The 26,924-nt window shown below is 39.6% G+C and overlaps 2 long non-coding RNA genes across 2 annotated transcripts in view; both read right to left on the reverse strand.

Moving 5' to 3' along the window:
* Window positions 1-22,392, reverse strand: part of LOC117201145 (uncharacterized) — a 66,487-nt gene extending 44,095 nt beyond the window's left edge. The window contains exons 1-2 of the long non-coding RNA XR_007470249.1: window positions 22,368-22,392; window positions 379-488 (exon numbers count right to left, since the gene is read on the reverse strand). This is a non-coding gene — a long non-coding RNA (uncharacterized LOC117201145). The remainder of the gene's footprint in view (window positions 1-378; window positions 489-22,367) is intronic.
* Window positions 1-26,924, reverse strand: part of LOC125960514 (uncharacterized) — a 234,738-nt gene that overhangs the window by 65,767 nt on the left and 142,047 nt on the right. The window lies entirely within an intron of this gene.

Below are 26,924 nucleotides of genomic sequence, written 5' to 3' on the forward strand. Positions count from 1 at the left end.
TAGTGAGACCTAGGATCCAAGAAGCATCACTTACTTTGTCTACCGGCAAATTTTGTTTTCAGCAGTTGTATGTAGATAATAATATTTGCTTGAGTGCTTACCATATGTCAGAGTACTGCACCTGTACATATGATATCCAGGTAAAACACAAGCATAATACTGGCCTTTAGTAGATCCTCAATATAGCAGGCAAATGGTAAGCAGTAGGAATAAATATGTAAGGCTAGAGAAAACCTAGAAATTATTAAGAAGTAGAGGGTACTGGCTGCAATTGTGCTGGATCTGCATTTGGACAAAAATATGTTTGTATTTTTTCAAGACTGTGCTTGCTTTATTTAGATATAGAGATAACAAGTATCTACATAAATCTTCACTCACCTGTTAGAGGGAGATTTCCGCAGAAATAATTTCTTCAGCCATAAAATTTATTGTGTACTGTGATTTACTCATCTGTGTAAGGCATCCTGTTGCAAGGCATGGACACACTCCTTGAAAATAAAAACACAAACTTGAACGATTTTCGGTTTCACATAAATTCTATTAAAGAAGAATAAAACAGTGAAATCACAGAATTTCTCCATTCTCTTCCACCATGTGTTTCTTTGAGGTTTAATAATATTATAAATAAAGCAGCTTCAAGATTAAATACAAAACAGTGAACAACTTAGAAACATTTTGAAGAAGCAAGTATTATATCCCAGTGTTGCCAGGCTTTCAACCAAAGTAAGATAGAAAACAGAGCGAGAACTCTCATTTGTTCTATCAAGAAAGCATAAATATTGGCTCCATATTAAGCCAACCTCTTGCAGCTGTACACCAGCTCTCAACTATTAAAAAGATTCTTAAATTCCCAGGGAAACAAAAATCAATTTCAGCCATATAAGTCTGTATATAAATCTATTGTGCTTTATTCCAAATATTTTCTCATCAAGGAATTTGGAACAAAATTTTTTTTGAAAGAGAAAGTCTCCATTTCACCCATTACACCATTATAAATATTTGAATGACTTCCAGTAACTTTGCTTAGAAAATCTCAATGTCTGTATAACATGCCAATGACAGCTCAGCAGTAATGTCAATACATTTCATTACCTGGCAAGACAATCATTCATAGCAATAGATTGGAATTCTGATTGCCCTTTACATATATTATATTTCACTTTTGTCACAGCACACCGGATGGTTACTCTTGCCCTCTTGGCAAGATACTCTTTCTGAGCTTATATTAAAAATCTATTTTATCTGTTAAAGCTTAGAATGAGCTAAGTGGTTACTGTTTTAATCCTAAACCAATATGTGTAGTCAGGTCTTGAAAGAATTCCAATCACTGTAGCCCTTGTTCATATTTTAGATGGATAATAATGCCATTGGGTTGTTTTCCTTGGGGCTCATTTTATATATTCTATTTGTAGGAATTAAGGTTTCTAGTCTAGTGACTATTGTTCACATAATTCAAACAAAGAAAGGAATGTGATATTAATTTTCTGGGTTTTGTAAGAAACTGCACTGGAAAAGTGAAATATAAATATTTGCTAAAGTTTGGAGAAATAGAGTAGAATAGAGATGTACTTCTCAAAATTCAGTGTGCATTAGAATCTCCCGGAGAGCTGGTTAAAACAGATTCCTAGGTCCCACAGCCAGTGATTCTGATTCAGTAAGCCTGTGTGGAGTTCAGGACTGATTTCCAGCAAGTTCCCAGGTGATGTTCATGTTGCCAGTTCACGGACCATCTTTTGAGGAGCAGTGGAACAAAACGGAGTGGTCAATAGCAAAGGCTAAAATCGTGCCTTTGCCATTTACAGGCTTGTTGATTTGGAGTAATCAATTAAGGGGTAATTTATTTAACATATTTTTAAGCCTTAGTTTCCTCATCTGCTCAATGGGGGTTTTGTAAGGATTAGATAAGTCTGTACGTCACTTGACATAGTGCTAGACAGATACCTGGTATGTGCTAAATAAATGGCAACCATGGTTATCAGAAATGATGAAGTCTCCTTTTCTGGGGTCCACCTGGTTGAATATGTAGTTCTTCTGTTCCATATCCTAGTGTGTTTGGCAAATTATTTGTTAAGTATGTCTAGATTAGGAGTTATCAGATCGATGCATTAGCAACTATTCAGGATTTGAATTGCTAAGGTGGGACCTAAAACACTTAAATATTTTGATCCCTGGGCCTTCCAACCAAATACCATGCTGAAACTCTGATTCTCTGTACTTTGAATTATTTTTCATTTAAATTTCTTTATAGTCCACATCTCCACAGTTATGGCTCCTTATGAATGATCTTTAAAGAACAACATCAGTTTATTTTCAAAATCAAACTCAAGTCTTTGGAGACTAATATCCTTTCTCTCCATATTTTGCTATTAAGAGGCCTGGTGTTCTGCCAAGGCAACGTATTAATAAATTTAAGCTTGAGGTTTTCATTGTCATGTGAACGTTGAAATTGGCTCTCAATTACACAAAGCAGCCAGTTCAACAGAGTACGTGTATTGGATCTACAACGAACATGTCTGGGAAAAAATTAGTTTAAAATCCTTGATTTTGTGGTTTGCTTTTAATTTGTTAAATAGGCATAATCCACCAGTCATAAGCATCTCAGCCAATTCAGGCTAAGTTAATTCTGAGAAATATATGTTTACTTTAGTCAAATGTTAACAAATTAATTTGTCTTGCATCCAATCATTTATTTAGTTTTTCACTTAACACTAAGTCCCATTTCTGTGGTAGGTGATGGTCTAGATGCTGGGGAAAACACGTACCCCATCCTCCCAGAGTTTATAGTCTAGTGAGAAAAGTAAAAGCACAGTTATCAGAACCTCGTTTTAACAGGCTGATAAATCTCCAGTCTTTACCAGTTAACAAGCTGTAGAAAGTTTCAGCCCATTGTTTGTGTTTATATGCAATTACTCATCAATCTGTTAACCATCATCCAAAGCTTCAGATACACTGGATGACGTCTTCTAAAAGTAGAATACTTCCAGAGCTTCTAACCAAAGGAGAACTTTACATTTCCGGTTTTCTCTCTTCTTTTTTTTTTTGGAAAATGAATGTAGAGAAAGCAAATCAAGTCAGTTTTGTAGCTTGCAACTAGCTGTTATGTAAACTCTCGAGTGAAATGACATGAGTGAAGACAAATACCAATCTGTATATCACACTTCATTTTTTGAGCTTTTCAAAAGATGCAGGGGGACTTCCCTGGTGGTGCAGTGGTTAAGAATCTGCCTGCCAATGCAGGGGACACGGGTTCGATCCCTGGTCTGGGAAGATCCCACATGCTGTGGAGCAACTAAGCCCCGTGGGCCACAACTACTGAGCCTGCACTCTAGAGCCCACGAGCCACAACTACTGAGCCTGCACGCCTAGAGTCCACGCTCCGCAGCAAGAGAAGCCACCACAATGGAAGCTCGCGCACTGCAATGAAGAGTAGCCCCCACTCACCACAACTAGAGAAAGCCCGCACGCAGCAACGAAGACCCAATGCAGCACCCCCACAAAAAAAAGTAAAAGATGCAGGGATTTACATTCATATGACCTATTTTGGACTGAATGTTGGGTCCCCATCCACAACCCCCTACCCTTGCCAAATTCATATGTTTAAGGCCTAACCTCCAATGTGATGGTATTTGGAGATGGGGCTTTGGGGAGGTAATTAGAGTTAGATGAGGTCATGAGGGTGGGCACTTCATGATGGGATTAGTGTCCTTATAGGAAGAGACACCAGAGAGCTTTCTCTCTCTGCCCCATGTAAGGACACAGCCCGAACGTGGCTGTCTGCAAGGCAGGAAGCAGCCCTCACCAGAATCCAAATTGGCTTCTACCTTGATCTTGGACTTCCCAGCCTCTAGAACTGTGAGAATAAATTTTTTTGTTTAAGCCACCCAGTCTATGGTATTTTGTTATGGCAGCCTGAGCAGACTAAGACGTGATTTTAGAAAGATGACAGGGATTTGTACAAAACGGTGGAATGCTTCAAACTTATCTCATATTATTCCCAAGCAGGGCCCTCAGCCTCAGTCTGCCAGGTGGGCTCTTGACAATCGCCAGCACACAATTTACTCTCTCTTGCCTCTGGTCTGCGATCCTCTTTGTGCTGTTTTCTTTACCCTAAATCTTCCATTTCTGGCTCAGAGTCTCATATCTAAGAAATCTTGATTAGCTCTAGTCAAGAAGGATCAAGTCCCAAATGACCCTTCGTTGCAAAGTTTGTTTCACAATACACTTATTTGCATTTCTCTATTGTGTCCTTATGTTGGTTCAAGGATGTAGGTCTTATCTCCTCAACAAGACCTTGAGCATCTCCAAGACAAGCCTAGGGTCTAGACTTTTCAAATCTTTTGTGTCCTCCACTGGCCCTTGCAGAATGTGCAAATAGAATGGGAATAAAACTTATTGAATGAAAATTGAACTAGATGCAAGAGCCAACGAATGTTCTGAGGCAAATGAATCAAGTAATGCGAGGAAGTACAATAAAATCCTGGCTCCAGAGCCTGCGGGTGAGGGTCGGAGAGAGTCGTTCTGGATAAGTGAGTTTAATAGATGGCTGAGTTTTAATTATCTTGAATGGAAACATTTCCAATATATTAATCTTCCCTGCCTTCTAAAATAGTGCATTATAAACATAATCCAGCTTGATGACTTGAGGCTGTCATTAAAAGTACTATTGTGCTATAACACTGAGAAGCCCTACGGCCCTTTAGAGGTATGCAGAACTGTTTGTCCCTATTCTAAATGGCTGCAGATTGCTGGGTTTTTTTTTTTAATTGTTGTTTTGTTTTTTAGCCTTTTTGGGTCATCCCTTGCTGCTGGACTGTCAGTCTCACTGATGCCAGTGTGACTGATTGTGCCATTTCTACTCCCTGCTCCTAATTTGCTGCTTCTCATCTGAAACGAGCTTGGAAAACAAATACTCAAGCTCACTGTGGTTGCTGTCATGATTATTATTGTTAAAGATGTATGTAAACAGAGAGCAAAGGGCTCTGTGTGAGGGCTTGCCAGGGTCTCCATGGCTAAACTGTGCAAGAGACAAACACATATATGTTGTGAACTCCTAGTTCAGCCTCTCTGAAGCCTTTTCAATTTAATTCCTATTCTTACTTTTCTGGTCTGAAAATAAAACTTTCTGGAAATGCATTTTTCAGTAAAATTAGGAATTTAGTCATGTATTCGACAAGGAATCATTGAGTGCTTACAAAGTGCAACATACATGCTAGGTGCTGTAGGATGGTCGTTCAAAATGGATACTCTATGTCCAGCTTGCTCTCTGTTTTCTGTATTGCACTAGCACCTAGTAGGTACTCAATAAATATCTGTTCATCAATGAAATGAACTTTATAATCTGAGAATATACAAGATATTGACACACATACACACACAAACAGGTTTACAATGTAAGCTGTAGTAAGGACCAGAATAAAAATACAAAAAAAGTATACACAAGGACCAAAAGATTATTTCCTGCTGGAAAATCCAGAAGGACTTCATGGAAGAGGTAGTGGTTTTGACTGGGACTTGAAGGATGGGGTCATATTTCAATCAGCAAGCAGTCAGGGAAGTAAGAAGAGACAAAAACACCACAGACAAAGGCCAGATGCTAGGATGGGCAGGGCGTATTGGGGGGACAATTAGTATATTTTGGCTGTAGTACATGTAGGGGAGTAAGGAGACAACATTATAACATTATATTGGGGTCAGAGCATGGGTGGGCTTTGAATGTCAGGCTAAAGAATTTGGACTTTATTAGGTAATGCGGAGGAACTGAGGGTTTTTGAGCTGGGAGGTGACATGCTTTGAGCTGGGCTTTAGAAATCTTGATAAATGTTGGAATCTAGGAGTTAAAGGGAAACAGGACTGGAGGTGATTCCAAGGGTATATGGGAGGCAACACGGGCCTGAACTAGGATGCTGTCAGTGAGAATAGCCGAGTGGGAATGATTGTCCGAGACACTGTAGAGGTAAATAAGAGGATATGGCAACTTATTTGTTGTCAGGAGCAATGGAGAAGGACACGTTGGGTATAACTCCAAGTGATGTCCTTTCCAGAACGAACTAGAAGAGTCCAAAAGAACGGATTTAAAGAGATGGTGATGAGTTTGACTTGGGACATGCTGAGATGTGAGAGTGAATTGTTGATAGCTCTGCTGTAAAAAGCATGAATGGGAAACTGCCCTGAAAAACACTAAAGGGATAACAAATACTCACAAAATGAGGGCTTATGTGGACTCAGCTCAAAAAAGAAGTTAAAAGGTCAACACCTTATTTTTAGTCCCTTCTTGACATGACTATATTAAAAACTGTTCATCCTTATTTTCAAATAGCTTTCAAGTACACCTTTACAAAAACTTCTACTTGGGGCTTCCCTGGTGGCGCAGTGGTTGAGAATCTGCCTGCCAATGCAGGGGACACGGGTTCGAGCCCTAGTCTGGGAAGATCCCACATGCTGCGAAGCAACTAGGCCCGTGAGCCACAATTACTGAGCCTGAGCGTCTGGAGCCTGTGCTCCGCAACAAGAGAGGCCGCGATAGTGAGAGGCCCGCTCACTGCGATGAAGAGTGGCCCCCACTTGCCGCAACTAGAGAAAGCCCTCGCACAGAAACCCAACAAAATACCACCAGCTTCAGGTTGACCTGGTTCCTTATAGCATACAGAGCACCCTGAGGCACAATTATTCTGGACAGGAATATGTCAAGTCCTTGGGGGGACCAATGGAGCTTCAGAAAAGTTCAAGGAAAATCTGCAAGAGATCTCCACTGAAGAGACTCTATTTCGTGTTTTAAATACAGTGAATATGTACTACGCTATAGGCTTGCTCTGTCCAACACCGTAGTCACTAGGCGTGTGTAGCTATTAAGCATTTGACATGTGACTGGTCCAAATTCAGATTTTCTGTGAGTATAAAATACACACCAGATTTCAAAGACTTAGTATGAGAAAAATAACATAAAATATCTCATAAATACTTTTTGTATTGGTTATATGTTGATAATGTTTTTAGATTTATTAGACTAAATAAAATGTACTATTAAAGTATACTTTTTGAAATGAGGCTACTAGAAAATTTAAAATAATTTTATGTAGCTTATATTATTCTATTGGACAGAACTACTATAGAAAGTTCAGTGTTATTTTCTATTGCAAAAATAAAATATTTCTATCTCCTCTGATTTTTCTGAACCTTTCTCTTGTAGGGAAGCTGTCAACATGTGTGCTAGGAAGAAATTCAAACAGGTTAATGTATTCATGTCTATTGTCCAGAATTGTTTATCTGCCTTTCAATGTTTCCAGGGAGATTAGTGCACCTGTAAGCTTGTTTTAATGGCCATGGTGTTCTGTACAGTTTGCATATTATAAAAATTATATATATAAAAAATTTGAAAGGGTTCATTACTTGGGGTTATTAAAAAGCAAGAAAGATAAGGAGCAGAGAAGCTGTCATATTAATATCTTTCATATAATGGCAAGTTGTAGTCTGACATATTTAAATAGACTCAACCTTTCTAAAGAGATTACTGCAAAATACCCCTCTCTTGCAAAGCTTGGAGCCAATATCTCTTCTATTAGAACACCAAATAACAATTGCAAATTCTCAAACCAGAGTACTTGAAGGATCATTTTGCTTTCACATTGGTGAACAGCAAGTAACTGTTCAGAAAGGGCATTCCTGAATTCAACTGCAGGGCTTCCAATTTTTTTTTTTTCCTTGTGGGTTAATGGAAATTGTAAACATTTGATCATAATACTGAACTTTAGCCTAATTTTGCAGAACCTTCCTGCTTCACACCAACAACCCCTTATCATTCTATAAATTTGGTGTGTGTTAGCACTTAACAGAATGTGAAATAACATCAAGGAATCTCCACCAAATGGAACTGATTATACAAAGAAAATAAACTTAAGAAGGTTCTGAGACATCATGTAAAATATTTTACTTGTTTTGTAAGTCCCTTTGCATTTAGGAAGCAAGTAGGTTTGTTTTTAAATAAAAGTGGCCTCTTAAAAAAAAAAAAGCAAAATCTTATTCACTGTCTTTGAAGTGTGAGAAAAAAATTTTTTTTTGAAAAGTTAAATGATGACTATGAAATCCAAAGGGGAGACTTACAACCTGAGTTGTGCCTGCCACATGGACGTTCTGCTGTGCTTCAAAGCAGTTGGGAGCAGTGTTAACTATGTACATAGACACTCTGGATAGTACTCAGTAGTCACTGGACCTTTTGGACAGAACAGGCAGTTCTTAAATACCTGTCACTAACATTACACAGCAGAGCGAGATGGAACTGAAAGATTCTTATGTCAAGCCTTTAATATTGGTACAACAAAGATGACTTCATCTGTGCAATTAGTGTACAAGCTGTTCCCACTCATCTAATAGCTCCAGGAGGAGAAACTTATTTTGACTTTGATTTGTTCTGTTTTTCCTGCATACTGAATGTTGCAACCTTACGTCAACTAAAATCTCTTGGCCTAATAATTACAGCCAGCATTGAAAAACTCTTCCCTCAAATTACTAGTGCAAACAAAATGAGGGGAAAATAAATTAAACTCAGCCCTCTCATTCTCATGTTACCTCCCCTTCTTCACCTCACAAGCTGTGGTCAAAATGTTTCAGAACTTTTCATCTGTAAAATGAAACTCTATTTCCACCTAATAATTAATTTTTAAAGAGCTTTGTTTTGCTACTACTTTCATTGCTTTATTGCCCTGTTTGGGCAGAGTATTCCATAATTTTTAAAATAATTCTTTTTTTTTTTTTTTTTTTGGCTGCACCACATGGCTTTCGGGATCTCAGTTCCCCAACTGGGGATTGAACCCAGACCCATGGCAGTGAAAGCGCTGAGTCCTAACCATTGGACCGCCAGGGAAAGCCCTAAATTCTTTTACTTAAAGGAAAGAAACTCTATGAAATTACTTTTTTTCCCATTCAGATTCTAATGTCTAAAGGGAGTAGTTTGAAGAGAGGCATGGACTTCTAGAAATGTATGGCTATTATGAGGCTTGTGTATATGAGAAATACTTTTTGACTTGATAGCTCATACAGAAGAAATTTTTCAAATATTAACATATTATCCTCCAGAAAAATCAGGAAATAGATTTGTGGCTTAATTTTTTTTTTTAACTAATTAATTTAATTTATTTTTTTTTTATTTTTGGCTGTGTTGGGGCTTCACTGCTGTGCGCGGGCTTTTCTCTGGTTGTGGCGAGTGGGGGCTACTCTTTGTTGCGGTGCACAGGCTTCTCATCGTGGTGGCTTCTTTTGTTGCGGAGCATGGGCTCTAGGTGCGTGGGCTTCAGTAGTTGTGGCATGAGGGCTCAGTAGCTGTGGCATGAGGGCTCAGTAGCTGTGGCTCACGGGCTCTAGAGCGCAGGCTCAGTAGTTGTGGCACACGGGCTTAGTTGCTCCATGGCATGTGGGATCTTCCTGGCCCAGGGCTCGAACCCATGTCCCCTGCACTGGCAGGCAGATTCTTAACCACTGCGCCACCAGGGAAGCCCCTGTGGCTTAATTTTGACTCAACAGTGAGCCTAAGTAAACAGACCCATTGCTCTTTCCATCAAAATCTGAAAAGAAATATCCAAAACCCTTTCAAACTTACCATTCTTCTAGGCATGAATCTATCTTGCTAGTGATAAGCCCTAGGAGTCTGGGACTGTCAGCAAAATTACTTTAAGTGGTGCCAATTTCTTCTAGGACTTAAAGGATCCATATTCATTATTCCAGAGTGAAAAACAGATGTAGAACAAGGGCAATAAGTTGGGAAATGCTCCCTTTAAAAGCAGCAGTAATAAGTCACATACGCTGTGGCTTGTTAGGTGGCACTCTTACCTAACACCATATTCCATTCTAATTTGGGGAGAATATTTTACCCCCCAAAATTATTTTCACTTAAAAAGGTATTTCCATTTAATTCCACATCTGATTTATAAAAAATGGGGGAAAAAAAGATTTTTTTCCTCTTAGTGCTGGAATGTTATATGTAGTTCCACTCTTGTCATGTCATGCTACTTTTCAAAGGGCAAATGGGCTAATAGAGATGAAAGAAGCCCAGCTGTAGGGATGATGGAAGAAGCCCAAATGCCCACTACGTACTAATACAGTTATTAGCTTTGAACTTAATTTACTTTCTCCTTCTAAAAGAGGACCTGGTTTAGGAGAAGATTTCACTCAAGACATTTGTTTTTAGCACTTAGCCTGGTAGCCTCGAAGTAACAGAGTCAATGTGCCAATACTAGCCATTTTTTGGCACTTCCTACCCTTTGGGCCATAAATTACAGAGCTAGACCAGGGCCCGGCTAAATTATTTTGGCAGATGAGGCATATGAAGCATTTCCTCTGAGGAGAATTTACTCCATTGGATTAGATCACCATTTGATGGGTACACAACTGATTAGAAATTTTGCTCAAGGAGTTACCAGGAGGTGAAGTTAACTAGAGGCACTTATGGTTTATGTAGGCCCTCTCTTAGGATCTTTTATTTTTTTCCTAAACATTTTAGAAATGATATGGATGAATGTTAACTATACCAAGATGAATATAGAAAAGGATAGTCTGTATTTCGGAGGAGAGAATCAATAATGTTTTTGGCATACTAGGAAAATGGTTTGAATTAAAAGGGAAAAGTTCATTGAGGACAATGTTGGGAGGAAACAGGATCTCATTCATTAAAAAAAATTTATTGAATGCCTACTATGTGCTAAGCACTGTTCTAGGTGCTAGCTGAATTTCCAGGAGCTAACATAATTAACTTTAAGGGCCTAAAGTTGACACATTGACCTTCCACTTATGGTCGTGGTGGAATAACAGGAACCACATGTACCCTTTTTCCTTAAACAACTAAAAAATTGGTCAAAATCTATGAAACTCGTTTTCAGACACTGGAAAATAGGCAGTTCAGGACAGAGAGATCTCTGGAAAAAAGGAGCAAACATGCCCAAGATGAGCCTGATGAATGCTTCAGCTTACTGCCTGAGGAGTTCCCAGGCCACTGCACAGAGAAAGCGATCCCAGCAGGTTTGGTGATCTTCCTGAGTTGAGCGACAGAGTTCAGAGTTCAGGGATGCTAAGGCAGCTAGACCTCATGGGGCAGAGTACTAGAGAGAAGACAGCTGCAATGAGAGCGCTCCAGATATACACAGAGGTTCTCCTTGAGTCTTTAGTTGAATAATAATTGGCACATAGATTTTAGGAAACTACCAAGACTGGAGAAGAAACCACTGGAAAGGAGCTGGTGGATCAATCCTTGGAGTACACACAGATCTGGGAATAGTTTGTTTCCACTAGCTAGAATAGGAAGGCTTCCAAACACATAAGAAACTGAGGGAGACTTCAGAAGCATATTGCCTCAATAGAAGGGTCAAATTAGCCCTAAAAGCTGTTCTGCACCCACCAAACAAAGCTTAAGAGCAAGTCTTGAAAACATCAAACTGTTTCCAAGTAATTTAACTGCATCCTATTGCAAAGTACAAAAATATTTAAAGGATTCCAAACATATCCAGTACCCTCCAAAAGTTAAATTTCCAATGTCTGACATTAAATAAAAAATTACCAGACATGCGAAGAAGCAGGAATATAAGATCCAATATGAGGACAAAATCAATAGAAACACACTTAGAAATGATATAGATAGTGGAGTTAGTAGACAAAGACATAAAACAGCTACTATAAATATATCCCATATGTTCAAGGAGTTGGAGGAAAGCATGAGCATGAGTATGAACAAGACCCAAGTAAAACCTCTACAGTTGAAAAGTGAACTGGGGGCTTCCCTGGTGGCACAGTGGTTGAGAATCTACCTGTCAATGCAGGGGACACGGGTTCGAGCCCTGGTCTGGGAAGATCCCACATGCCACGGAGCAACTAGGCCCGTGAGCCGCAACTACTGAGCCTGCGCTCCGCAACAAGAGAGGCTGCGATAGTGAGAGGTCCACGCACCACGATGAAGAGTGGCCCCTGCTTGCCGCAACTAGAGAAAGCCCTCACACAGAAATGAAGACCCAATGCAGCCAAAAAATAAATAAATTAATTAAAAAAAAAAAAGCTTACCAAAAAAAAAAAAAGTGAACTGGATGGGGCATAGATTAACAGCAGATTAGACATGGCAAGAAGAAAAGATCAGTGAATTTGAAGACCACAATAGAAGCTACCCAAAATGAAACACAAAGACTAAAAGACTGGAGTACATGAACAGACCATCAGTGAGCTATGGGACAACCACCAGCAGCCTAACATATGTGTACTTGGAGTTCCAGAAGGTAAGGAGAGGCAGGTGGAGACAGACAAAATATTTAAAAGAAACAATGGCTGAAATTTTCCCTGTTTGAAAAATTTGAAGCATGGCTTAAAAAAGATCCAGCGGCTCTTTTTAAATTATTTTTTATTACAAAGCACTACCTCAGCAGTCCCTTCATGTAGAATGCCCTCCCATTGCTTCTCCATCTACCTAACACATGCTTTAAGACCCAGCTCAAATCCCACAGTCTCCAAAAAAACAGGAGTTCTTGCATAGTTGTTTCTATTTGTAGCCTTTTACTTTTATTCAACTATTTACATGTTTATGTCTTTCTTCCACCCAAGGTCTAGATTCTGTCTTTTCCACTTTCAGAACATACTTCCTCCATCAATTCTCCTCTTTTTCTATTCAGGTATCTACCACCGCTAAAAAAAAAATAAAAGGTTCATATGGCTAAAACCCTCCCATGTCCCTTCTGCCCTACTTGACTCCTAGCTGTTGTTTTATCCTTTCCTCTTCTCAGCTAAACCTCTGAAAAGATTCTTCTATTTTTCTCATATCCCATTTTTACCTCAACCCACTGCTTTATGGCTTCACCCTCACCACTCTCCTAAAATTGTTCTCATCAAGGTCACCCGCTACCTATTTGCTACCAAATCCAATGAATTATTTTAGCTTTAATCTTTGTTTATTCAACAAAATATTTATTAAATATCTGCTGTGCACCCGGAGCTGGAAATATGAAGGTAAGAAGTACAGATGCCCTCGCAGAGCTCAAGTTTGGCAGGGAAGTCAAGTAAGTAACAAGGTGTGATAAGTGCTACCTGGCATTTGTTGATGGTGGCTGCTCCCTCCACTTGAACAGCTCTTTGATATTGGCTTCTGTGATGCCATCCTTTCTGGGTCCTCGTCTCCTAATTCTGACTATGTCTTAATAGCCTTTGTACTGGGTTGCTCTTCCTCCACCTGTCCCATGAGTTAGGTGTTTTCCCTCTGGTTCCTTCCTTGGTCTTCTTCTTCTTCTGAATCTCAAGTTTCCTTCATGATCTCATCCAGGTCCATGGTTTCATCTATCTACTATAGGCTGATACTACCAAATCTGCATCTTCAGCCCAGAGTTTTTTTCTAAGTTCCAGATGTGCTCTACTGGACAGCTTCACTTGGATGTCCACAAGTGGTCCAAAATAAACAAGTCTTAAATAGAATTATTATTTACCCTAAATTTGTTCTCCTTTGCACTCCTTAATTTAGTGAATGGTACCTAGTCATCATAGCCTTAAACCTTGGCATCATCCTTGATGTCTCTGTCCTTCAAAATCTCATATCCAGTTGGTCACCAAACTATTTATTTGCTCCTAGGCATTTCTCGGATGGGTCTTCTCTCTATTCCTACAGCCAGTGCCTTAATTAAATCTTATAATTTTTTTTTGGATTCATTAGTCATACCTCCCTGATTCTGGTCTTGGTTTCTTCCAGTCAGGCCCATGCAACAAAAAGTGACCTTTCCAAAGTAGAACACAAGTGTGTCACTTCCATGTTTAATATCTTTTTCTTTTTGTGATACGTGGGCTTCTCACTGTTGTGGCCTCTCCCGTTGTGGAGCACAGGCTCTGGACGCGCAGGCTTAGCGGCCATGGCTCACGGGCCCAGCCACTCCGCGGCATGTGGGATCTTCCCAGACCAGGGGACGAACCCGTGTCCCCTGCATCGGCAGGCGGACTCTCAACCACTGCACCACCAGGGAAGCCCCATGTTTAATATCTTTTGATAGTTCTCCATAGACTTCCAGATAAAATTCAAACTCCACATCATGGCCCATAATGCCCCAATCTGCCCACCTCCTCTCTCTCCTCACACTGAATTACTCAGTTCCTTGGATGCCCCACAGTGTCTCAAACATCCTGGTATTTATACATGATGCTCCTTCTGCTAATCTTGCCCCCTCCTTTCTATTAATGCCTCTTCATGGCATTCTTTAATACTCATATCAGACACTGCTCTATCTAAACAACTTCCCTGATATTCCCCTTCTCCAAGGTGAGATTAGATGCCCCTCCTTGGTCCATCCATAAAATATTCCATATATATTCATTTTTTTAAATAAATTAATTTTATTTATTTTTGGCTGTGTTTGGTCTTTGTTGCTGCATGTGGGTTTTTCTCTAGTTGTGGCGAGCGAGGGCTACTCGTTGTTGCGGTGCGCAGGCTTCTCATTGCGGTGGCTTCTCTTGCTGCGTAGCATGGGCTCTAGGCACGTGGGCTTCAGTAGTTGTGGCACATGGGCTCAGTAGTTGTGGCTCATGGGCTCTAGAGCACAGGCTCGGTAGTTGTGGTGCAGGGGCTTAGCTGCTCCACAGCATGTGGGATCTTCCTGGACCAGGGCTTGAACCCGTGTCCCCTGCATTGGCAGGCAGATTCTTAACCACCACGCCACCAGGGAAGTCCCATATATATTCTTTGTGGAACATTCATCTTGATTTTTAAGAAGTATCTGTTTATGTCTTTCCCATCACTAGATTGTGAATCCCTCCCCACACTCTCTACTAGCTAACCTCTTTCCTTGCTTAATTTTTCTTCAAGCACTTATTACCATCTGTCATACAGTACATTTTACTTGTTTCTCTCTACCCCAATAAGAAGGTAAGCTACATGAAGGTGGGGACATTTGTCTGTTTTATTCAGTGCAATATCCTTGACACCTAGAAAAGTACTGGCACAGAACAAAAGTACTTAGTAGTCATTTGTTATACAAACAAATAAATCTTTGCCCTGAGCACTTAGAGCCAGTATCTAGCACATGGTATTGGTTGTTACATTCCACTGCAACCTTGTTTACTCATCTGTGCCCCCTATGAGGGGTATTAGATTTTTAAGGACAGTCTCATGGAAACTATATTTCCTAATTAGGTTCCTAGGTTCTTGCATGATCATAATAGTGTTTTTTATTGTGATAAAATATACATAAAATTTAACATTTAATCATTTTAAAGTGTACAGTTCAGTGGCATTAGGTACATTCACACTGTTGAGCAAACATCGCCACTATCCATCTCCAGAACTTTTTCATCTTCAACTGAAACTCTGTACCCATTAAACAATAACTCCCTATTCCCCCTCTCCCTCAAGCCAATGGTAACTACCATTATACTTTCTGTCTCTGTGAATTTGACTACTCCAGGTAACTCATACATATGGAATCATACAATATTTGTCCTTTTGTGTCTGGCTTGTTTCATTTATCGTATCTTCAAGGGTTGTCAATGTTGTAGTCTGTAACAGAATTTCCTTTAAGGCTGAATAATATTTCATTGTATGTATATACTACATTTTGTTCATCCATTCATCTATGGATGGGCAATTGAGGTGCTTCCACCTTTGGGCTATTGTGAATAATGCTGTTTGAGTCCTTGCTTTAACTTCTTTTGGATATATGCCCAGGAGTGGAACCACTGGATCATATGGTAATTATATGCTTAATTTTTTTTTGAGGAACTGCTATACTGCTTTCCACAGCAACTGCACAATTCTACATTCCCACCAGCATTATAGAAGGGTTCCAATTTCTCCACATCCTCACCAACACTTGCTATTTCTGTTATTTTGTTTTATAATAGCCATCCTAATGGGTGTGAGGTGTTACCTCATTGTTGTTTTTATTTGCATTTCCCTAATGATTAGTGATGTTGGGCATCTTTTCATGTGCTTATTGGCCATTTGTATATCTTCTTTGGGGAGGATACATATTCAAGTCCTATGCCAATTTTTAAAACTGGGTTGTTTGTTTTGTTGAGTTCCAGGATTAAGAGTTTGACTGTATGTTTATATTTGAAGTTCAAATTTATATCCAGTTTGGGACTTCCCTTGTGGTGCTGTGGTTAAGAATCCTCCTGTCAATGCAGGGGACACGGGTTCGAGCCCTGGTCTGGGAAGATCCCACATGCCATAGAGCAACTAAGCCCGTGTGTCACAGCTGCTGAGCCTGCGCTCTAGAGCCCACGAGCCACAACTACTGAGCCCATGTGCCACAACTACTGAAGCCCGCGTGCCTAGAGCTCATGCTATGCAACAAGAGAAGCTGTCACAATGAGAAGCCCACACACCGCAACGAAGAGAAGCCCCCGCTAGCTGCAACTAGAGAAAGTCCGTGCACAGCAATGAAGACCCAACGAAGCAAATAAAATAAAATAAAATATTTTTTAAAAATTTATATCCAGTTTGCCTGGATGTAAAATCTTTAGCTCACATTTTCTTTCTTTGGGTATTTTATTTATTTTTAAAATACATTTATTTATTTTATTTATTTATTTTTGGCTGCTTGGGTCTTCGTTGCTGTGCGCGGGCTTTCTCTAGTTGTGGAGGGTGGGGACTACTCTTCATTGTGGTGCGTGGGCTTCTTATTGCAGTGACTTCTCTTGTTGCGGAGCACGGGCTCTAGGCATGCGGGCTTCAGTAGTTGCGGCACATGGGCTCAGTAGTTGTGGCTCGCGGGCTCTAGAGTGCAGGCTCAGCAGCTGTGGTGCACGGGCTTAGTTGCTCTATGGCATGTGGGATCTTCCCAGACCAGAGCTCGAACCTGTGTCCCCTGCATCGGCAGGTGGATGAGCCACCAAGGAAGCCTCTTTGGGTATTTTAAATATATTATGCCATTGTTTTTCAGCATAAACTATTGCTATTAAAAAGGTTTATGACAATCTAATGTTATTTCATATAGAAGTGACTTGGTCATTTTTGGCTAGAAGCCCAAAGAATTTTCTTCTTTCTTTTTATTGTCCAATAGGTTTAATGAAATATATCTTGATATTTATTAGCTGTTCTGGGTCTACTTTCTCAGATACATATAGTGTGCCTTCTCAATATACAATTTCAATATACAATCCTTTTTATTTTAGGAACGTTTTCTTGAATTGTACTTTTTGTAATTTGTCACACTGCATGGTTTTCCTTTCTTGAACTCCTATTATATGTATGTAGAATCTTCACTGATTTTATTTATTTATGTATAAACTTTCCCTCAAATCCTCCACATCCTCACCAATGGTATTGTCAGGATTTCAAATTTTAGCCACTCTAATAGGTGTATAGTAATATCTTGATGTGGTTTTAATTTGCATTTTCCTAATGACTTATGTTGTGTGTATCTTTTCATGTGCTTTCGTCATCTGTATCCTGGTTTTTTGGGTTTTTTTTACATCTTTATTGGAGTATAATTGCTTTACAATGGTGTGTTAGTTTCTGCTTTATAACTAAGTGAATCAGTTATACATATACATATGTTCCCATATCTCTTCCCTCTTGCGTCTCCCTCCCTCCTACCCTCCCTATCCCACCCCTCTAGGTGGTCACAAAGCACCGAGCTGATTGCCCTGTGCTATGCGGCTGCTTCCCACTAGCTATCTATTTTACGTTTGGTAGTGTATATATGTCCATGCCACTCTCTCACTTTGTCACAGCTTACCCTTCCCCCTCCCTATGTCCTCAAGTCCATTCTCTAGTAGGTCTGTGTCTTTATTCCTGTCTTACCCCTAGGCTCTTCATGACATTTTTTCTTAAATTCCATATATATGTGTTAGCATACGGTATTTGTCTTTCTCTTTCTGACTTACTTCACTCTCTTGTATCCTTTTTTTTTGATGGAGTATCTGATCAAATCTTTTGCTCATCTTTTTAAGTTGGATTTTTTTTTTTTTTCCGGGTATGCGGGCCTCTCACTGTTGTGGCCTCTCCCATTGCGGAGCACAGGCTCTGGACGCGCAGGCCCAGCGGCCATGGCTCACGGGCCCAGCTGCTCCGCGGCATGTGGGATCTTCCCGGACCGGGGCACGAACCCGTGTCCCCTGCATCGGCAGGCGGACTCTCAACCACTGTGCCACCAGGGAAGCCTCAACCTTGTTCTCTTTAAAGTTGGTCTGGATATTCTAGGTTTTGTGCATTTCCAAATGAATTTTAGAATCAGTTGGGCAATTTTTATTTAAAAGAAAGCTTTTGGGGATTTTTTTATGGGATTGTTTTTAAGATATTGATCAGTTTGGTAAGACCTGACATCTTAACAACACAGTCTTCCAATCCATGGACACAGTAAATCACTTTATTTATTTAGGTCTTCTTTAGTTTCTCTCAGCAATGTTTTGTAGTTTTCAGTATACCTGTATTTCATATATTTGGGTAGATTTATCCCTAAGGATTTCATGGTTTTTGATGCTATTGTAAATGGTAATTTAAAATTGTTCATTGATAGTATATAATAATACAATTGATTTTTGTATATTGATCTTGTATCCTTCAACCTTGTTAAACTCACTTATTAGTTCTGGTAGCTGTTTTGATATATTCCAATGGATTGTCTACACAGATAATGATGTCATCTGTGAGTAAAAATAGTTTTACTTCTTTACAATCTGTATGACTTTTATTTCCTTTCTTGCCTTATCTTATTGATTAGAATCTCCAGTGGCATGTTGAATAGAAGTGGTAAGAGTAGACATTGTTGTCTTGTTCCCTAATCTTAGGGGAAAAGTATTCAGCCTTTCACCATTAAGTCATGTTAGCTGTCGGGTTTTTGTAGACACTTTTTATCAGGTTGAGGAAGTTCATTTTTACTATGTTGAGAATTTTTATCAGGAATGGATGTTGAATTTTGTCAAATGTGCTTTCTGTTGAGATGATTATATGGTTTTTCTTCTAGTTTTTTAATATGATAAATTACATTAATTGATTTTTTAGTGTTAATCCAACCTTGCATTCCTGGGATAAATTCCACTTGGACATAATGTATTGTTTTTGTTTGTTTGTTTGTTTGTTTTAATTTATTTAATTTTGGTTGTGTTGGGTCTTCATTGCTGCATGCGGGCTTTCTCTAGTTGCTGCGAGTGGGGGCTACTCTTCCTTGCGGTGCGTGGGCTTCTCTTGTTGCAGATCACGGGCTCTAGGCACACGGGCTTCAGTAGTTGTGGCACGCAGGCTCAGCAGTTGTGGCTCGTGGGCTCTAGAGCACAGGCCCAGTAGTTGTGGTGCACGGGCTTAGTTGCTCCGCGGCATGTGGGATCTTCCCGGACCAGGGTTCTAACCTGTGTCCCCTACGTTGGCAGGCAGATTCTTAACCACTGCACCCCCAGGGAAGTCCAATGTATTGTTTTTTAAAAAATATTTTTTTAGTACAATTTTACATTTATAGAATACCTGAGCGAACAGTATAGAAATTTCAGATACACACTCCACTTCACAACCCACCCTCTCGGTTTCCCCTATTATTAACATCTTGCATTAAAGTGACTAATTTGTTATAATTAACAAAACAATTTTTTGTTACAATTAATGAACCAGTATTGATATATTATCATTAACTAGTCCATAGTTTATATTAAGTTCACTCTATGTTATATAGTTCTATGGATTTTGAGAAATAAATAATGGTATGTGTCCATCATCACAGTTTCATACAGAATAGTTTAATTACCCTAAGAATGCCCTGTGCTTCACCTGTTCAGTCCTACCTTCCCTCCCCTCATATCCTGACAACTAATGATCTTTTACTATCTTTGTAATTTTGCCTTCTCCAAAATGTCATATAGTTTAAATCACATAACATGTAGTGTTTTTAGACTGGCTTTCTTTCACTTAGAAACATACATTTAATGTTCCTCTGTGTCTTTCCATGGTTTGGTAATTCACTTCTTATTACTGCCAAACAATATTCCATTGTATAAATATATTAGAGTTTGTTTATTCATTTACCTATTGAAAGAAACCTTGGTTACTTCCAGTTTGGGGAATTATGAATAAAGCTGCTATAAACATTCATGGGTAAATATCTAGGAGCATGCTTGCTGTATGATAAAACTACGTTTAGCTTTGTAAGAAAATGCCAAGCTGTTTTTCAAAGGGGTTGTAATATATTGCATTCTCATCAGCAATGAATGAGGGTTACTGTTAATCTGCATCCTTCCCGGAATTTAGTATTATCAGTATTTTGGATTTTAGTCATTCTAATAGGTATGTGGTATAATCACATTGTTGTTTTAATTTGCAATTCCCTAATGATACATGATGATGAGCAATTTTCATATTTTTATTGGACATCTGTACATCTTCTATGATGTCAGATTCAATTTGTTAAGACATTTTAAAGAATATTTACCTCTGTTTTCATGAAGGATATTAGTCTATAATTTTCTTTTATTGTCATGTCTGTCTGCTTTTGGTATCCTATTAATGTTGGTCTCATAGAGGTAGTTTTCCCTTTCCAGTGTTCTGGAAGAGTTTGTGTAGAACTGGCATTATTTCTTCCTTAAATGTTTGGTAGGATTCATCAATGAATCCATGTGGGTGTCCAGTTTTCTTTATGGGAATGTTTTTAACTGTAAGTTCAATTTCTTCTGTAAATATAAGGCTGTTCAAATTATTTATTTCTTTTGGAGTGATTTTTGATAGTTTGTATCTTTCATGGAATTTTGTTATAGATTTTACCCTTGGGGTTTTAAAAATTTTGCTATCTAGGTACTGTGTGTTTACATAGGCCATTTAAAAACTATGCTGCCAGGACTTCCCTGGTGGCACAGTGGTTGAGAGTCTGCCTGCCAATGCAGGGGTCACGGGTTCGATCCCTGGTCTGGGAAGATCCCACATGCCCCGGAGCCACTAAGCCCATGCGCCACAACTACTGAGCCTGTGCTTTAGAGCCTGCGAGCCACAACTACTGAGCCCACAAGCCACAATTACTGAAGCCCGTGCACCTAGAGCCCGTGCTCCGCAATGAGAAGCCACCGCAATGAGAAGCCCGTGCACCGCAACAAAGAGTAGCCCCTGCTCACCGCAACTAGAGAAAGCCCGCACACAGCAATGAAGACCCAATGCAGCCAAAAATAAATAAATTTATGAAAAAAAAGAAAACTATACTGCCAGGTTCTTAGAATTTTCTAAGGTTTGATTTGGAAAACTAGAATGACAGTATAGCAATGTATAAACCAGTATGGTTAAGATGTCCCTAAGAAAATGTAGAAGTAGCTTTATTTGATTGCCACAGGGTCACATATTTTAATATAAGTGAAAAAACTGAAATACTGATGTTAGAATATCCTTAAGTATAAAATTTGTTTCACAACTCTATGTTGAAGATTACAATGTGAAATTTTAATAAGATTACTGAAATTTTAAGTAATTTGCTTTTGTATGAATAACTAATAGTATTAATATTTAAGATAAGAATATTACTGATAGATTAAGCACTTTTGTTTATATGAATAAACCTCTTTTCTTTCTTACATTTGAGGGAATCATTCGACTCCTCTGGGCTTCAATTCATTCACTGGTAAAAATGAGGCAATCAGACTAGACATTTTGCTAAGATTTCTTCTAGAATGCTATTATTCCAATACTTAGGACTTACTGTGAAAAAAAAGTTTGCGATGTTAACTGTGAAACAAAGTATTTACTTTTAAGGTGCTTTAATCTAATTATATTAATTTAAACATAAGTATACCCAGATGCCTAGTAAATAATTTGTAGATATTGTAAAATGAGTTTTTTCCAAATTTATTTACTTGTAAGCTGCCAATTGAAAATAATACTGTTTGGGGAAGCGAAGAAATGGAGTCACAGATAAAATCTTTACACTCCATGCTCCAAAGGAAGATAAATGTTTTATTTAAAGCTATCTATCCGAAATCAAAGTCAGAGTGACACTTGCTTTAGTATCATTCCTACTGTTTATTAATCTTACTAACAAGAAAGGTAAAATTGAATGTTTTTGAAAAGACACCTTGGCATCATTGCAGCAGCTGTTTAAAGCACAGCATTAAATTATGGAATTTAAGCTCTTCACGAATTCTGGAAATCAAGCTTGTTTTGGGGAAGAACTTGATCAGAAACAAAGCAGTTTTACTGAACGTTACGTTGTCTGGGCACTCTTCACCAGCACACGGACACAATTTATTCTTTAATGGGAGCCATGCGCTAGTTCAGATATAAAAGTTTCACAGAGGAACTCTGTGGGGTATGTTTAAAAGGAAACCTTTAAAAATCATATTATAATTACAACATACTATAAAGATATAGATTTAGCCATTGTTTATCCTTTGCTCATTCTTGGAAGACTTTTAAAACTAAAAATTTTGATGAAAATGTTCTGGAAATCTTGAGTCTGGCTTACCATCCACTTTGTCTTTATATCCAAGAAGAAAATTATACATTTTAAATAAAGGTAAGTTCAGGTAAGTTTGGTGTTTTGGAACCTGTAGCTGATGCTTCTAGTGGTGCCCTGCAACTCTTTCCTAGAACCATCTTGGATTTCAGCCACAGCTGTAGTCGACAGTTCACCTCAATCTCAGACTCACCTTTTTATTTCTTTCTTTTTTTTTTTTTTAACATCTTTATTGGGGTATAATTGCTTTACAATGGTGTGTTAGTTTCTGCTTTATAACAAAGTGAATCAGTTACACATATACATATGTTCCCATATCTCTTCCCTCTTGCGTCTCCCTCCCTCCCACCCTCCCTATCCCACCCCTCCAGGCTGTCACAAAGCACCAAGCCAATATCCCTGTGCCATGCGGCTGCTTCCAACTAGCTATCTACCTTGCTACGTTTGTTAGTGTGTATATGTCCATGACTCTCTCTCGCCCTGTCACAGCTCACCCTTCCCCCTCCCCATAACCTCAAGTCCGTTCTCTAGGAGGTCTGCATCTTTATTCCTGCCTTACCCCTAGGTTCTTCATGACATTTTGTTTTCTTAAATTCCATATATATGTGTTAGCATACGGTATTTGTCTTTTTCTTTCTGACTTACTTCACTCTGTATGACAGACTCTAGGTCTATCCACCTCATTACAAATAGCTCAATTTCGTTTCTTTTTATGGCTGAGTAATATTCCATTGTATATATGTGCCACATCTTCTTTATCCATTCATCCGATGATGGGCACTTAGGTTGTTTCCATCTCCGGGCTATTGTAAATAGAGCTGCACCTTTTAGTGACAATAACTCACCTCATATGAGTGCCCCATCTCTCCACTTACTGACAAAGTGTCCTTTTCTAGGCCATGGGAGGCCCCGAGGCCTAAATGCAAATGTATCCCCTAAGTGTAGACGAGAAATGTCCTCAACCAGTGGGTCCAGGGATAGTGGACATGTGATCTAGCCTCTAGTCCTTCTGGTGGATGGTTCTGAGAAGCACCTGCTCATTTCTAAAGAGGTGCTGGTCCTGGAATCAACTCCCAAGCATTCACAATGGCAATCTTGATAATATCCTCGTGTTACATTTTCTTCCCTCTCTCATTCTTCCTGCTCTCTTACTCCTGCTTCCTGGGATTAGTTCACAAATCATCTACTTGCACCCAAATGTTTGTCTCAAAGTCTGTTTTAGGAGGAATATAACATATGACTTTGGTATGAGAGTGATCCTTGAAAGCAGATCATTAGGATGGGATTCTGCAATGGGATCACTTACCTTATTGCTAGGATAAGCAGGATGGTGGTAATCCCTGGTCTGCATCACAATGCCTAGGAATCTCACCTGTGATGGAATGGGACAAGAAGAAATGGGTTATCCAGTAGTTCTGTCACTAGAATGGTTTGGGGGGCAAAGGATTGTGGAATTGGTTAGCATTTGTTATCTGCCTTGAAAGCCTTGAAAAAAGGAAGTAAGTAACAAACTCAGATCAGCCAACTATCATCTTAGGGCACACTGAAAGCCAAAAGGTCACCTTGGCAGTATTTAAAGAGACCATTATCTCCTTAGCCGTAGGACTTCTGTAGTGAAAATCAGGCTCAGAGTGCAACTGTAAGGGTGGCAGAGCTGCAAAGGAGATAAAATGTGCAGCCTCCACAAGTCTCCTTTGCTAGTGTCACAGCCCTGGTATCAGAGGAGAGAGACGGAGACTTGAGATGAGAAAATTTGGGTGGATATGCTTGAGGAGCTTGAATTCCTGGTTTTCTCTGAACCTTCCACACCAGCCAAAGCAGCTTTCTCCCTCTCTAGAGGAAAGCAGCCTCCCCTTACCTGGAGGCCATACACAGTGTTCACCTAAAGTAGATGTTTTGTAAGATGACTCTTACTACCTCAAGATTGAACTTGTTTCCTCCCATTGCCATGAGAAGAATAACTAATGCCAAGTTTAGCTGAGAGAGAAAATATAGTTCTTGATCTGGGAAGAGATAGCTTTACTGAAAGAATTTTAGGAACTGGCTAATCATTACTGGCAGGAATTTAAAGAATATGTGTGGGAATAGATCTTGAATGTGCTGGACCAGAGTGGCAGAATATTAGACTGGATAGAGGAGAGTTTATTGACATGGGAGCACTCTCTTATGACTCAAGATTTAACATCCTGGCAAGGACACTTGGTGTTAATAGGCTGTTGGGATGGCTTCTTGAATCTTCATGGCCTACACTAAATGAGATGGAGACGCTGGAATTGCCTTGTCAAAGTAATTAAAAAGAGGTCAGTGGCTCAGAGAGGTGGGAATGTTAGAATGGATTTATGTCATGTGTCAAGAGAACCAACCTATTACTTTCCCAGGCAGAGCCCGGAGAACACTCTCTTTACTAAGGCCGTAAAGATTGTACTAATGAGAATGGCAACAATATATTTGAGAAAATTAGTGGTATCTAGACCAGGATTCACAGTAGGAAATGATGCCACAGAATTGGGCTCTCTAATATTAATTGAGATGATAGAATTCTATAATGGCAGGAGGCAGGTAGTGGTATTCCAACCATCATTGGCAAAGTAGCAGCAAGGCTGAAGTGGCAACCAAGGTTCCTTGGTGTTCAGGGAGCACAGTGTAGCTCATGTTCAAGGTAGAAGGCAGTAGACTAGGGTGCAGTTTTATCCAAAAAAGCAAGAACCAGAGAGCAAAAAGTTGATGTCAACTGCTATAATGCAGAAGTGTTATCCTGTAACTATCATTTCATGTTCATCAATTGAAAAGGGGACCAATGCCCTTTGAAAAATGCTACTTATGTCACTACAAGCATATAGAATAAATATCTGCCCACTCTTTCTCTGAAGTACCATAAGCCACTTATTAAAGTAACTGTACAATGCAATCCTTTCAAAGGTAGTTGGATAAGAGCGCACTGAATAGACTTGATATCGAGTGATCTAAAATGTCATCACTGTCCCTCAGTTAAAGTGGGAGGATGGAAGATTTGGACCCCTGTGGATTTTAGGGGTCCAATGGTCTGGAGGATGCTGGGACATGCCTCCAAGTGAAGGACAAGTTATTGAACTTGCACCCTCTACCATTAAGAAAAAGGTACAGTGTTGGGGACTTTGACTTTTGAAGCTAAATGCTGCTCTCACCCATTTATGGGGAGAGTTAGAGGGCTGCTAGTTTCAAGTGGGGCCCAGGGCAAGAGAGAGGACTCTGCAGCAGGCTCAGGCTGTGATGTGAGCTGCCCTCCTGCTCAGACTGTATGACTGATTATCCATTGATGCTACAAATATCTGTGGTAGAACATTGTATAGCATCTCTGGCAAGCTCCAACAGAAGATTAACAGTACAGACATTAGGTTCTAGAACAAAGGCCTGCCTCATCATTGTTTGAAAAGCAACCCTTGGCATGCCTCTGTGCCTGGCAGAAAGTGAGAATCTGCTTATATATGACATCAAGTTATTAATTGGAGCTGCCCGTCATGAGCTAGGTGTTATCAGGTTCATCATATCATAGGGCCAGACAGTAACAGTAACAATCCATTATTTTGATGGAAATGATACACTTGAGATCAAGCCTGAGCAAGTCCAGAGGGCACATGTAAGTTACATGGACAAGTAGACTAGATTCCCGTATCATTTACCTCTCATGGACTAATGCATCTCCTTCAACCTACTCCTATGATCCATGGGGAATCCCCTTTGGTCAGTTTTATCAGTATTTATTGCTACAATAATGCTATGTAACAAATAACCAAAAAACCTTTGTGACTCAACAGTGAGCATTTATTATTCAGGCATCTAGGGCCAGCTGGGAGTTGGTTAGGCAGATTTTCTGATCTTGGCTGGGCTCGCTCACATCTTGGGTTTGGCTGCTATGTGACTAGAACAGCTTAGCTCTGCTCCACACACCTCTCATTCTCCATCAGACTATCCCAGTCATGTTTCTATATCAGAGGCACAAGAGAAGGCAAGACCAATTACCCAAGTATTTTTCAAGCTTCTGCTTGGATCAAATTTGCTAACATTCCATTGACCCAAAGAAAATCACACGGCTAAGTTCAGAGTCCAAAGGTGAGGCAGAATAACTCCACGTAGAGTGGGAAGGCAGTGAAAATCTTATGGGAAATGGCATGGAGACAGGGAGAAGTGAAGAAGTAAGGCTATTTCTGCAATATTAACATACCAGATGACAGAGAAGGAAAATGTGGGTCTTGTTCATGGGTAGACCAGCTTGCTATCTCGGTGTGAGCCAGAAATGGCTGGCTTCCACTCTGTCTCCTCTCAGAGGTGCCTGGAAGGATCGTGGTAAGGGAAAAATGAAAAATCTTCCTGATAGAACTTCAAACAGTACACTTGGTCATTCAGAGTGATGGAGAAAGATGTGGCCTGAGTTAAGGATAAACACAGTCTTGATTATGGAAAAGTTTGTAGATTTTTGTATCATGGAATGTCAATAAAAGAGCACTAACCTGAGGAGGCAAAGATTAGGTGGACAGGATGATTCTTCAGTAGATTTATACCAGCCTTGCCCTTTACCACTCCAGGCTT

Source organism: Orcinus orca, chromosome 11 (genome assembly GCF_937001465.1).
Source record: "Orcinus orca chromosome 11, mOrcOrc1.1, whole genome shotgun sequence".
NCBI lineage: Eukaryota > Metazoa > Chordata > Mammalia > Artiodactyla > Delphinidae > Orcinus > Orcinus orca.